Raw genomic sequence first — 16,072 nt, 5'->3', positions numbered from 1 at the left:
CCTCGCCCAGAAATGTAAACAAACAAAAAATGTGCAAATGGCCATACATAGCCACATAATAAGCAGAAAGCTATACCTGTGGTGGAAATTATTACATTAAAATTAATTGGTGAATATTCATTAGCCCTTAAAGAGGGAGGTATGTATAGTATGAAACATACCAAAATTATAGAGAAAGGGATGTATCCAAATACAACCATAAGGATGAATGAAATCCTGAAGCAACTGGTAGTATTTCCTAATCATAGGATTCTTGAAATATGGAAAACGTTGAAGCCATGGAAGCAGCACTCGATGAATCTAAGTATTGTGGGCAGTGGAGGGTCCTGATAAGCCCATTGACCTATAAACAAGAATTTGGAAATACAACGTAAGGTAGACCAACTTCTACACTAAACAAACATTTAAAAAAAGAGGTTAACATAAGCATGCACAAGGCGTAAGATCAGAAATTATCAGCTCTAAAAATCAGGGATCCGACACTTGTTCAAACGAATAATATGAGCTAAGGGGACAGTCAAAATGGGAGGATCCCCATAATAATGCATTGTAACTAGAAACGGAAGGATATGAGGTATTTAAAATGGTCCAAAAGAGCTATTTAAAAATAAAAAATAAAAAAGAATAATAACGGCTGTGACAATTGTAACGCCACAGGCAACGAAAGCATGTCTCTATATAGACTGAGAGGAGAATTAAAGCATATCGGCATGTAGATAGCACAAAAAAAGGGGAAATGTGAACCAACATGATAAGGCGGTGGAACAAGTACCAACCAGCGATGTGTATTGGCAGCCAAAGTAGTTAAGTGGTCTTAAAATACAGCAATGTCAACAATAATACAAAACAGAAAGTGCGGGACAAAAGAACTGTCGCGAGCAAAACTTACCCGTACCCACGAGGTCCCTGAGAGTCAGAGACCGATTTCGGCGTGCGTGCGCTGTGATCAGAAGGAACACAGCGCCCTGCCATTTGCATCATATATATATTTAAGGTAGACATCGAAGAAGGACGAAACGAGAGGAAAAATAACCTGTAACTGAAGCCCCGGGGGATATTGGGGGCCATCTTAAAGAGTGAAAAAAGAGGCTTTGATGAATGTAGCGTAAGTGCTGTATATGGAAATAAAAAATGGGTCAAAAAAGGACAATGGGAGGAAGAACCTTTTCTGATAAATATGTCGCACTGTAAGGGTATGTAGAAAATATGAAAGAAAAGGCTTCCACTAAGGGAGAGGCCACATGGTATAAATAGTATAGAGCTGTGACAGAAAGAACACCGAGCTAGAGAGAACAGGGTGTGGTGAATATGTAAGCGGAGGTAAGAGAGAGACTAGACGGTAAGTCAAAAAAGGGGAAAGTAGACAGGCACATGAACAAAGTAAAAAAAACTATAGGTTATCTACCTACATATTATACCAGTACTTGCATCAATAAGGAATAACCCCTATGTGTAACTCACTACTGCAGGGACATTTGTAAGACAACTAACCTGGTTACAGGAATATGGAGATATTACAAAAGGAGTTTTGAAGCACTTAAGGCAGACAACCAAGCACTAAAGTGATTCCTAATTAGTTGGGAGGAGGCAAGAGTGTGAAAGTAGACTCTGTCATGGCCCAAGAAAAAGTACATTTGCACCAAAATAATTACAAGAAATGGTATGACAACAAACATGATGTAAAAGATCAGAATTTAGAAATTGGTGTTACATGTAATTGATGCTCTATGCCACACCCTGCCTTCTACATCTTGCTCAATGATTGAAATTTTAGCTTCAAAGGCTGCAACTTTGACTACCATCACCTTGTGGTCAACTGATAATGGGCCTACACTGATCGCTACCTTCTCAATCTTGCCTTCAAGTGTCTTTTGAGTGTCTTGCCTTGTCAGTTACTTTTTGGTTTGTTCTTCCATATTGTTTGGCATTGCCCCCCATGTTGGTGCCCAGCAGGGAGGACCTCTCTTCTGACTTGTTACTGGTCACTGCATGTTCATAGGACGTTTCACAGGGCATCTTTTTTTGCCCAAAGTGGATCTCTGAGATACATAGCATCCGCCTACAGTTCCCAAAGCTTATTTTCCTAGCAGATCTGCTTGTGGTGCAGTGACAGCAATGCCTCCAGTTCTATTTGGGCACTTTACTCTCTGCATTTATGACCAATACATCGACTTTCCTGAGGTGTTGCAGAGTGATGCAGACTGCTCTAACACTGTTTGCTTGCTCCTGGAAATAGGAAATGGCCTGTAGCCAGTGTCAGCACAGCAAGGAAGCAATCTCTGGGATGTCACCCAAGATGAGGGTCACCCACGAGCAGCAGCAGTGTCTACAGTAGTGTAGTACAGGGTTTCCTGAGGAGTTATTGCTTACTGCACTGTACCTAAGACAAAGGATACTGTTGTGAAAGTTAGATTGCATGCTACACTGGTATCCAGGTGCAGCAATTTTGTAGCATGGAGGGGTCTGAGGTGTGAGGCACTAGGAATGAAGTCCACAGACCCAGGCCCGGATTACCACTGAATATTTATTGCTTTGTATCTCCAGCTATCGGGAGTATTAATCCAGCCAGTCTGTTGCCTGAAGGCCGAAGGGTGTAGCCCTTCAATGAGGTTGGCTGCAGAGACAAAGGAGAGGCCTTAAACAGCCAGTAGCCACAGGCTGATTCTCTCCTTGGCTTTCACTCATAGACCACAACTGTAATGGCTCAGTCCAGTGATGCATGGGATGTCTGAAAAGCCTCACAGTGACTCCAGTTTTTCAGCTACAGCTCTTCCTGCTTCTAATAAGCGTCCTTGCCAGGAAACTGCTCCTACCACTTTCAGTATCACTGCCTCCTTGAGGAATTGAGCAGGCGCAATAGGCTATTACCATCCCTTGACACACGCAGCTACAGTCCTTGGCTGCCACACACAACTTGGTGTTGCATCTATGTAGGTCCCTATGCAGAGAGGCTGGAGTCTAGGCAAGCTGGCAAGATGGCACATCATCAGTTAAAAATAATGGATAGCATAAGTCAAGTATGATTGTGGATCTAAGGAGGCCAACGGCAAGAACTCAGCTAGAAAGTGTCCACCATGTTCACAAATTAGGCCTCACTCTTCAAAGTTAATTATTGAAAACATACTTTTTTTTTTTTTTTAAAGGAAAGCTCTTCATCAAACAGGCTTATTTTCTCATGCAGAAAAATATGCTGAAGACTATCCTAAAAAAAAAAAGCTATAACATTGAAGCAATAACATAGAGCTCCAGCATGTATCAGAATTAGGCCCATATTTATGGAAAATGACGCACAACTGCGCTTGTGCAGTTGTTCGTTAAAATGTTTAACACAACCTACTGTCATTCTCTAGCGCCATCTGTGCACCATGTCTAAAGAATGATGCATGATGGCACTAGGGAAAAAAGTACGCTAATCATTGTGACATGCCGTGAGAAAAAATTATGCTAATACTACAAAAGTGGCGCTAGACTGTTTTGCAGCACGTACTTGACGCAAAATGGGTTAGTGCCATAATTAACCGCATTAGCGTAAAACAAAACGCACAAGAAAAAAACATTTAGAAAGACAAGATAGAGAATACAGGCCAGAAAAGACCCCATGTTGACCCTAATCACCCAAGTACCAGCCAGGAGGATTCAGCAAAGTCCCAGGAGAAGGGGAAGAGGAAGCGGAAGTGCCTCTTTAGTGAGGAGGAGCATGACATCCTGGTCAGAAAGGTGACGGAGCAAAAACACCAGCTCTTCGTCACCTCCAAATTGCCAGTTGGTAGGAGAGACACCATATGGCAGGCAATAGTAGACAAAGTCAACAGCGTGGCAGAGGTGAGGAGAACTCTCACTGATTGCAAGAAGCGCTGGCATGACTGCAGGGTCAGGACTAAGGAGAAACTGGCCAGGAACCGAAAGGCAACACTGCAGACTGCAGGTGGAAGTTCTGCACCACAGGAGGACCTGGATGAGCTGGAGAAGATGGTTGCAGTGATCATCCCGGAAGAGCTGGTCACAGAAATCACAGGACAGGACAGCACAGACTTGCTACCAAAAATGCAGGCTAAGTTGCAGGGGGGGCTACTAAAGGTTTGCATCGGGACACATAGGCCCTGAATCAAAATGCCCCATCACCACCAAAGCCACATTTGTACTGACGCTCTGGTTGTGCGTGCATTCGACATATAAACACTGTAGACACAAGCCACTCACTATGGCTACACTCCACCATGTAAATATGCAGCACATTGCCTGGAAGTGACGTGCAATTAGTGTGGCTGTGCCACAACAACACCCATTGCATATTGTCATAGCCCCTGATCCAACAGAACTTTTACATCAGAGATTGGGACTGACGTCAATACCACCCTAGAGGTGGTGTCAGGATGGCATAATAGTGCAAAATGCTTCCCTTTCTCCTTGTGTCATTGCCCTTCTCATGTGTGCTGCATCCTTCAGCATACATTGAAATGCCACTATCAAAAATAGCTTGTACATGTGCAGTAAGGGACACCTCTCTGCACATCAACAATGTATCTCCTCAACGCAGGTACCCCTTTATCATGCTGTAACAATGCCTGGGTTGGTGCAGGGAGAAAAAACTTGCATAGGTACATGGGGAATTGCAGGGCTCTACCGTATCCCAGTGAACATGGCACATCCCTGCATTTCTGAGCCAGTGCAGTGTTGTGCAAAACATATTGTTGCTGCACTGAGCTGTGCCACTTGAGCAAAAATCAGGCCTAAAGTGTGCAAACTGTGGAACGCAAACCACACAGGGTGAACTAACAACTCTCACATAATTCCATGGGTCATTTGGGAATGGCCACAAAATTTAACACATACAACACTGGGGCATGTCTGTGAACATCATGTGTGCAGCTGTACAAGTAGCTGCAATCTCACCATCTGACAAAATAGAGTGTGTTTTGTGAGTGGTTGGTGTACTGCTTAATGGTACAATCAACATGCGTAAGAACTGGCACAAGTGGCATCAATCCAGCCAGTCTGTAGCCTGGAGGCCACAGGTAGTGTTGCACCACTGGCACAATGTCACTAGCCCATAATGCAACTGTATCATCATTCAAATAGTAGCCCATGCGAAACCAAGCTGCATATTCCCCTTGTGCCTCATCAATAAAATCACAAAACGCATGCTTTGATCTACATTCAACACCCTTCACCAATACATGCCTGTTGCTGATATGTTGTGTGGAAGGAAATGTTCCAAATGTAGGAAGGGACAATCTAATGGGACAGACAGTCCATAATGGTTGGACTGTCCATTCCAATTAGCACATATGTGGGGTCTGCTACAGGGAGATGAGAATTTAACAAAAACATTGTATGCAATGGACCTACCTGTGCTATGCTGCACTAGTCCCATCATTCATGGTGCCAATGCATCATAGCTCCAAACGAGTGACATCACACATTACATTACTGTGGCAACATCTACTATGGTGAATAGGAAGGCCAATTACATGCCACCATGTTGTCGGTGACAGGGTGAAGGATGCAGGTGGTGTGGGACCAAAGCACAAAGGGCCAGATGTAATAGTAAATGGTGGTGTGCCGTGCGTCCCCTAATTTGACAGTGTTGTGCACCGTTATTTTCAAAACTGAGGGATGCCCATTATTTACTAGAATACGGGGCACCCCTATGTTACTCCCTGTGCCGGCGCTAAATTAGCTGACGTGGGCAAATGCAACAACCCTTGCACCATAGTGCAAGGATGGCTCCATTGAGGGGGTGATTGTTTTCGTGCAAGAACACCTTTCTGCACAAAAGCATTCTTAAAAGGACATTAGCTCTGTATATGTGTGTTGCAAAATGCAGTACACATAGAAAAAGTTACAAATGAGGAGAAAAAATTGCATTTAACTTTGTTGCTCCATGCCAACGCCACCCCTGGGGTGGTGTTATATTTTGGCAATTCCTCTGGTTTACGAAAACTCATAAACCTGAGGCACTGTCAAAATGCAATGGGTGTTGCTGTGGCATGCCCACAGCAACACCTGTTGCATGCCCCTACCACTTAATGTGCTGCCTGTGAAGGGGCCCTTTTTACAAGGTGGGGCTCAGCGCCACCTTGTAAATTCGGCACAGGGTATTGCGCCACCAGATCATCACGAAAGCTCCTAAATATGCCCCAAAATACCTTGTGATACACAATCCTACACACAATAAACAACTTAAACAACTACAACCTTGGGTCTGTAACATGTCACTGAGACTCAAGTGGCAAGTAATTGATGCGTCATGTAAACAGCCACCACAATCCAAGATTGACATTTTACTATCTCATTGCAGACGATGATGCCTTACCGCCTGCCGACCTGCCTGTCCTGGATTTTACAGATGACATGGATGATCAGCTGCCGACTATCAATGAAGAGACTCTCCAGGATGTCCTTGGTTCCCTCCAAACACTACCTCCAGTCAAAGGGAGGACACACAGCTTTGCGGGGTCTCCGCATGAACCACCCAACTACCAACAAACAGCACCAGCCAGTCATGATACTGCCTTGCTTCAGACATCACTTTAAAGAGGACAGTGGTAGGAGTCCAGCGGTAGCTGACCAAGCAGCTGCGGGTGGGAATGGAGACCATGGCAGGCAGCATAGAGGGAGTGCAGTGGTGCCTCAGTCCAATTAAGGACAACTCAGCTGCCATCAGAGGCACCCACTCCCCGCTACATGGACTCCAGCAGTCCCTGAAGGACATAGATGCTGTCATGAGGCAGATGCTTCAACAATTGCCCTTCCAAAGTGGCAGCAGTATGATAGACAACAGGCTGGGAGCTATTCACAATACCCTGGAGTCCATACATCGGAAAGTGGACTCCCATAGGGAAAACATGGCTGCCTACCACCGTGATGTTGCTGCAGTGTTGAGAAATCAGCAGTTCCTCCTTGCTGCAGTGATGCCTTATGTGTTTCCACAAATGGTAGCTGCCGGGACCTTTGTTTCCACATCTCTATCCCCTGATGTGTGTGTGGCCCCCTCAACCACAACAACAGCACCACCCATGGCACAGGAGGCACCACATACATCAGAGCATGAAGATGTGGAAGGAACAACATTCACAAGGAAAACCACCCGGTAGCACCAGTCTGTGCCACATGGAAAGTATCTAATTATTTCTGTGCTTAAGATCATGCTAGTGTTGTGACAGAAGGCAATATGCCCTCTTCACTCAACCACTGTTGACATGTCTGCAATGTACTGTCATTGTCTCAAATCTTACCTATTGGTAATTTGGACACCTCTTCACTAATGCACACTTCTTCTAACCATGTTTCATTACATGTCCCTCACCCCTGGACTCGGTTTGTTCAACAAATGTCTAAGGATCTCTCATGGGGTCTGTGAACTGGACATTGTAAAGCATTGGAAAATACACTTATACTTTTAAATAAAGCACCTTGTTCACATGTAACATTTCTACTTCACTGTGATCCATCAACTCAGCTAAATTAACACATTGTGTGAAGCCATGTCAAAGAGTACACAACATATTTACATGAGTGCATTACTGTCAGACACAAACCCACACACTAGGATCATAATATGAAAAAGGTGAATAATGGCGTTGTGGGCTACAACCAACTTACAGAGTGTGTAATACATGTATTGAACAGAAATCCTTGAAAGTTGACAAATGTCATGTATGAGTCAAAAACAAGTCAATGGTAATTTACCCATATGGGAGCACTAGTAGAACTAATTTGTGTGTTAAACAAAAGTGTAACATAATCAGTGATGGGCAGCTGTCAGTGTTGCAGGATACAGTCCCAAATTTGGCTATTGTCATATGTGCCACAATTTTCAACAATGATACTGCTAGACCCCACCAATGACAGTTGAAGTTCCATACTAACCTGTCCAACATAACATATACATACACAACGTGAATGGCCCTGAACAGTGGATGACAAATGTATTGACTAGTTGATGTTATTTAGCAGGAAATCTGCAGTTCCTTGGTCATAGTGAATGCACATGGTAATCCATGAAAATAAAGACAGGAAGCATACCCTAAGCCATTCCTCATACTTGGCCAGTGCACGCATGAGAACACCCAGACACTCTATCAACATGGAGAAAAAATAGTCTAATACAAACACTTTAAAATTATTTAAAACTTCATGCCTAAACCTATCCTAAAAACTACCCTACACTACACTTATCTAAACTAACTTAACTTACACCTACACCTATCTAACCTATTCTAAGCTAATCTTACACATGTAACACCACACTCTAAACGTTGTCCCCCCACACCCCTTAAGAGACAAGATACAAATAGCGCAACATAAACTAAGGCAACACATGTACTAAATTAACCTATGCCCTATTTTTTAGAAAAAAAATCTTACATATATATTTTTATATACATATAGATCCCAACATAACCATCCACTCAATCCCCAAAATAAAAAATGTACCAAAACCCACCCCCTAACTATTCTTACTCTAACCTATGCCTACTCTACACAATTTCACTAACCTAACACTACCCAATTAAAACCTAATATAAATATCCTATACTGTAAAATGGAGAGGGATGGAACTGGGAAGTCATAGCACTGACACCACATTTTTGTGATTTTTTTTACAATACTTTAGCAACTTATGATTTTTGGCACTCTCATTCTCCAACCGTTCCAATCTGGCCATCGTGGCGGCCATGTCCAGTTTCAGGTCAGAATCAAAGTTTGATGAGGTGGCTGTAGGGGTGCCTGTCTTAAGACAGGTGCAGCTGATGTAGAGGGGTCGGACCTGCAGAGGCCCCCGGACCCCAGATTTCTTTCCCAATGTGGCCAGCTTTGTTTTTGGCTCCTGCAGAGGTCCCCCATGTGGGAATGCAAACCATGCTCCTGTGGCCTTTTCCTTCCGAAATCTCTTCTCCATCGTTGGGTACCTGCATTCACCTCCAATATGTGCCTGCACCTATCTGCCCCCTTGTGGAAAGCATGTTGTTCTGCTGGGGTCATATTGGCAGTTGAAATATGAGGAGAATAAAAAATTAAATACAGCATTGGGCGGATGTAGAATAGACATGCAATGTACACAGCATCCACAAGTGACACCACCACACATTCCACAACTATGACTGACTCCAAATCTATAACCATTTTACTTCCAGCCATCTACGGTATCATGTACATGTCACTGGGATAACAATATCCATTGTTGACCATCAGGGCTCAGAGGGGAGTGGACTACTTTGTCCTTGCTGAGCATTTGTGTGAACAAACTAGTGAGAATCAAGTGGCCCAACAAGTCTAGATTCCCTGTGCCATTGTTAATATGTGGTGCTTTGTATGCAATCCACCAGTTCGACACCTCTGGGGCTACATCACGCCTTGCCCGGGTATCATGGATATAATGTAGAGTCATCTGGCAGGGGGGATGGAAACTTCCTACCTGCTATTCTAAAGTTTGGTAAAGCTTAATTCATGTGTCCTGGTTTAAGATCAGCTCTGAGCATATGTTACAAGGGGGAAAATAATTACTCATGATGTGCCCACATTTACAAATAATGCAAAGTACCAATATAGTTTGAGCAAAGCCTGAACAGCATAGCAAAGTTGTCTAATGATTCAGAAACTATTGCCCCCTACCCTCTGCTATGTTGTGAATAATGTGTAATGGGGCACATACATGGTGGCTGTATGGGTGCCCTTAGAGTCACAGTAAGATTGGTACTGCACTGGGTGCTGCTACAGTATTCCTATCTATTGAACAAAGTGTGCACATACATGTCAGATATCACCAAAGTACCAGGTACACACTCAGCATTCATATTAAATGCACATGTGATGTGACCAAGATCACTCACAAATATCATGATGAGTAGAGCATGTTGCTAAATCTGCTGAGATCTAGCTTCGTACAACCATAGACATTTCCCACAACCATCTGGAGCTGAGTTGTATACTAATTGTGTGCTCTACTGACTGTTGCCCAGCACAGTACAGCTCCTTGCCCGACTACATTTCCTCCATCTGTACTGTTTTGTGAGTAACTGTAAGCTACGTGTGGCACACAGTGCTGTCAAATGTGCTGTGAAAAAATGGTTGACTACAGGCATGCTAATCACATAAACAGCAGCTCTGACACCTATCATGATTGACATCAATGTATATGTGGGCATGCTTTCCATTTCCTAACAACCACAATTCCATAGCAGCACACTTTGTCACGTGCAACAATTCTCAATGCTCAACATTGCATCAGACATGATGTCAACATCCTGACTCAGATGATTTCATAGCATTGGTCACGCAACACTTTTAATCATTGCATTGCACACATCAGACTGTTTCACTGGAATGCCACACATGACGCACAAGGTGACAAGTACTGGCAAAATTAGGATCTTCAAACCTGAACACCTCTCCACTGGTGTAGTGTGGAGGCCCAAGAAAGGAAAACATAGCTTTGTGATATTTGGACATTTCTGTGCATGGATGACAGTTTCAAAATCAACTTTTTAAGCTGAGTGAGCAAGTAAACCTAGTGGTAGATTTGCAAACATCTATAATCTGTCAGTCAGACATAGGGTCAGATAATGGAGACCCTGGTACCTACGAAGCATCATTTTCCCTGATACAAGTGTGGTGCATGTAGGTGATTTGCTGCTTTACACCTCCATGATCATATGGGTCTGCATGACACAGTAGTCTGCATCTGAAGGGCATGCTATTGTTGTCGCAGTGGCCATCCCATTTTGACACTCATATCTTTTGACCCTGCCCCAGATGATGAAGACATCTAACTTATTATCATCGCAAAAAGACAGATTATTGCTCAGGGGTTATGTGAGTATTGCAAAGTGTTGAGGAATGCATTGATACATCCTTGTTTCTTGGTTCTAATATGTGTGTGTCATTACAAGGAACACACACTTGAGCTATTATGCCATGGCAGTTTACTTATGTCCATTTAGTCATTCCTACATTCACATTGACTGAGTGACATTACAGATGTATTGCCAATACCTCATGGCCAGCCATTGTTGCCATGGTATACCATTTATTCTTCAGGAGGGGACACCAATATGCGCATAGACATTCGCCTCAACACAGACACACTTGCTCTGTGGTCCAAGGATGCCTGGGTTGGTGCAGGTTTCTGAGTAATGTGTTAGTGCAGGTGCAGATGCAGGTCAGCCCCATACTGTCTGTAAGATGTGGCAGGCCTGTGGTACAAATTTAGCACATGTGTGTGGGGTAATAGACACATTTTGGGGTGTATGTGATACACAATGTATAGGAAGAGGAAAGTGCTAGTAGTCTGGACCCAGTGCATAGACAAGATCCCTTAAATAATGTTGGTCAATGACACAAAGGGGCGGATTTAAGGAAAGTGGTGCTTCACCAAGTACATCACTACAGTCTTTGTGGCCCTTAGGGCACCTCTTTCCCCGCCATGTGTGCGCCTTATGAAACATGCATGATGCAGGGAGGTAGCAATTGCATCAATTTATATGGACGCAAATTGATGTACTCAGCAGGAGTAGCAAGAAAAAGATTAGCACAACTTCTGCTGAGTACATAGGGGCCGATCATATACAATGATATCCCCCCTTTTCACACCTGCTCTGAGAAGCCGTTCAAAGTGCAGGAAATATGGCAATAGGAAATGCATCATATTTCCCAGACCCATGTGCTTTAGCCCCCCATACACAGGTAGGGCCCCCCTCCCATACATGATGCCTGGCTCAGGCCTCATGTTGTGCTGTCTAAACTGAGTGGCCCTATGCATGCATCACACCACTTTGTTATTATGGCACAGGGAAGATGGTACTTCTACCCTGGCTCTACTTCATTAATGTTAATCACAATGGCAGCCCTAAGGTGGCCCTGGGGCTCTTAATAAGGCCCAATACAACTTGTCACGATCCCTTGACAAAACATGCTGCACACAACCTTATCTCTGCCTGTCATGCACATGCAAATAATGGAGCTGCTATGCAAATGGGATACTTACCAACTGCTTCATCAGTCTCAATATCCAGGTGATCCAGTAGGTCTTGCTCCCTTGAGATTATGTCAGCCCAATAGTGTTTATTCTTGTTAGATTGTGGAGCACCCTGGCCCACTGCAGCTTCCTGGTCTCTGTAAGGTAGCCCTGGATAATGCGGCCACCCAAAACCAGCATCATTGGTAGGTAATGCTGCATGAGCCATACAAAGACACCTCAGTTCATCAGCCATCATCTTTGACATCCTCCCTTTCCCAACAGAATGCAGTTGTTGTAGCCTGCAAATGAAATAGCACAAACAAGTAAACATAAAACAACCCTGCCTACTCCAAATACCCAACAAACTATACTAGCCTTAGACAAACACCCCACATTACAATGACAGAGACAATGCAAAAAACACCAGAAAAGAATGATGAAAAGACATATGACACAACAGCAACAGGACAGAGCACACAAACACTCCACAAACTCCAATCCATCAACAGCACCAGCTCCACACACCCTCACACAGTCACAGACAATAAGACTGTAGTGAAAATGAAAGTGAACTCACTTTACCATGTATGCAGGCAGGATGTCCTGTTTCATCACTTCCTGGGCCTGTGCATCACATTTTCAGATATGCGTCATCTTTCTTGATGCATGATGGTCATGTGTCAATTTTTTCCCATTGTTCCTGCCAAGATCTGTGGACTTGTGATTGATGCTCAGGGGCCAGGCGTCATTTTTCTGCATAGGAAAATATGATGTTTTGGCGTTTGCATCTAAATTTTTGACGCATGATGGTAATGCGTGGTATCACTTCCCATACAGCCTGACAAAGCCTGTGGCCGTACGATTGACAAGCAGGGGCAAGGAGTCATTTTTCTGGGCTTCCGGAGTATGTAATTTAGCTGTTTGTGTCGAAATATTTTGACACATGACGGGAATTCATGGAAATTATTTAGAAAGGCTTACAGTGCACCCAGATTCACATAACATCTCAAAGGGGCTATGCAATTATGTTGTCAGTATGGTATGGCTACATGTGTGTGCATGTCCGTTCATATCTTGATGGTGACATCGGTATGTTATACCTATATGTTTGTATGTGTGTGATGCATGCAATGACTGATACCTTGTGCATATGTGTAGCTGCACTGTGTCTAGATACATGTTAGCACATGTGTACTATGAGTGAACATGTGTGTTTTAAAACATATTTGGGGGTGTGCCACATTGTAATGTCTGATATACAAATGTACTTATACTAACAACACAATAGATATGATGGGCTATGTCTAATACATGGTAGAGCATGTGACGGCCATGACAAATTATACTCAGAGAATGCAGTGGACTAATACTGGATTTAAATCACGTTACCCCTGGCAATACATGTACATGTGTGTCCACTCTGTGTTGTGTTGTTAGGTTCAGCCTTCATGATGCTCTGCTGCACATGTGACATATAGTAACACAAGCATCTTAGTTGCAGGAAATGGTTTACACACGTGTCAATGAAGGCTGGTATGTGCTGTGTGTGGAAAGATATGTGTAATGTCATTTCAGTAACGTATGACCACAACAGTGTGTTCATGGGATGTGAAACCTCACATATCTATCTTCCTGCGTGGACACATGTTGGACTTTGACAAATGCCTCTGTAGTCATATCAGTGCCACCTATGTTTCCGTATGTCGGAACACATGTGAAGGTCATTTTTTTGTGTCAATGATGTGCACTTACATTTGGGGAAAGTTGCCTTTTCTTCACACCCCAATACACATTACCAGGCCTGTGCCATTTAAGTGGTACATGTGTGAGGAAATATCTGGCTTATGTGCGCATGCCTCCAACTAGGTACTCACAATCAACCACAACATGTTTGTTATGACTGTCACATGCAATGGCAAATCACTGTGTAGCAGTGTTGCAGTCTGGCGAAGATGGCAGCCTACTCATCAGCACTACTGTGGGAGTTTTTATGCCCACACAGATACATCATTGCATGTTTAGGCACAGGTTTATGGAGGCCCACACTACTCAGTCCACTGTGCACATGCCTCAGGCCCCTGACAATGTCAATAGTCTATGTAGCCTGAGCAGTGGTGTTAGGGTGTTTTGGGAAGGGGATCTAGACTCTACATAATTGCTCTCCAGCAGAGCAATGCACTGCCTTCCTGTAGAAAGATACATGCACAATTGTGACCCAAAGGCCTGAGATATAATTTTTCCTCTGGGGTACTTCATGTCAGCCTTCCCCTATCATGTACTGAGGCCCGGCTACTTGCATATGTAGGACATGTCTCATCTTTTGGCATGGTCTGACAGACATGATTTTATGTCCTTAGTAATTTCCATGGGCAGCTTGGCTAGGTGCTATATCTCTGTTGTGACTTCTAATTTAGGAAAGTGCCAGGAGATAGTTTGTATTGGTATGCAATGGGCAACTAACAGGTTATTGTAGTGGCAAACATGAGTAGGTTATGTACTGACCCAGCCATCTACTCTGTACATATGTTGGCTGATCACATGTTGACATTGATGTGTTGCATAGTCAGTATTGGTCTATGTGTGTACCTTATCTACCTTCTAATGCATAACTTGTTCGAAATAATTTGCGTCCTACATTGCTGCCAATGTTTAGGCTGCATACAATTTGTACACATCTTCTACAGCAACATTGTCCGGTCATACATGGGCAGGATGCAACGTGTGAATCGTGTAAATTGTATACCTATAGATCTTCTACTACTGGTTACATGATAATTACTGTGCCATTGCCTGGCTTTGTGAGATTACATGACTTCCACACAAGCATGACATTATACCTGCCCCATTACTTCTGTCATCTCCAAGTGACCTCCCATGTTGTATCTCTAAGTATCTGTGGGTATCTCTCAGCTGTCCAACCACATCCTACGTTGAACATGGGTATGCATTTATTCCTACATCCCACAACCTATGCCACTCTCACCATGAGTGCATGATGTTAGTGTGTGAAATCATGTAAGTGCTGCTTTTTTTTATTAGCCACATGCAACATTTCGGTCTACTTCTACTCCCATTCATTTTTAAATGGATCTGTGACTTGCCTGGTCATTGCTGGACAATTTTGGGACATCTCACACCTGATTGGCACATTGGAGACCTAGACATATTAGAGAATTTTGTCACTGTTGGTAACTTTCTCTTGATCTGGCATGTGAGTGACAATGAGTGATGTGTATTGATATGTGCTGTGTGATGGTGTAATACAGACTATAGTAGGTTACTTTGCTGAAACATGTCAACTATTGTTGGTACTTGCAAAGCCTTTGCTACCTAGGCCATACACCCGTACATCAGTCTTCACATGTATATCCGAATGTGCTGTAGGCATGTGTTAACACAGCAGATTTGTGTGACAGGTGTGTATAGAGTGTACATAGGGAGTGAAACACACTCTGCTTACATTCTGCCCAGACATTAATTTGGTGGTTCATTGTCCCATTTAATTCTTAAATCTTGAACCACATATTTGGATAGTCATTCAGCACTCATTGATGCTTCATTTGACTTGAAATCCTTAGCGCACTCCACAGCCAACGTGTGTGTGCCAAAAGTGAGGTACAGTGCACCATATGGCAGGGTTGGTCCCAATGGCAGTGCCAGGGCATAAGCCCATTAATATACAGTGCAGGCTCTGGCTCTAACATTGGTTACTAAGCCTGAACAGTAAATGAAGGTCCATAGTTACCAATGATGTCCACCCTTGTCACACATGCACAGTGCTGATGTAGCAACAATCTGACAGAGATGTGACATTGCTCAGTTCTGACATTACTTTAACAGCATTTGATAACAGCTCCTACCTTATGCATGTACCCTTGCATACATCCTGCCAGGAGTGGTGATAATGTTGGGAAAGGGCTAGGAATTTTCACATTGGCCACTGAATAGCACATTTTATTTTGTGGTGCATGGATCTAGGCCTTCAAGAGCCACATGCCCGTGAGTTATGTGACACTGATGTGTGACATAGAGTCACTAGACCCTCTTACATCACAAACTATGTTGCAACCCTACTTGTAACTATTGTGTTTCTTTACTGCTCTCTGAGGT

The sequence above is a fragment of the Pleurodeles waltl genome, chromosome 4_1 (genome assembly GCF_031143425.1).
Source record: "Pleurodeles waltl isolate 20211129_DDA chromosome 4_1, aPleWal1.hap1.20221129, whole genome shotgun sequence".
NCBI lineage: Eukaryota > Metazoa > Chordata > Amphibia > Caudata > Salamandridae > Pleurodeles > Pleurodeles waltl.
Note: the sequence above shows the minus strand (reverse complement) of the source record.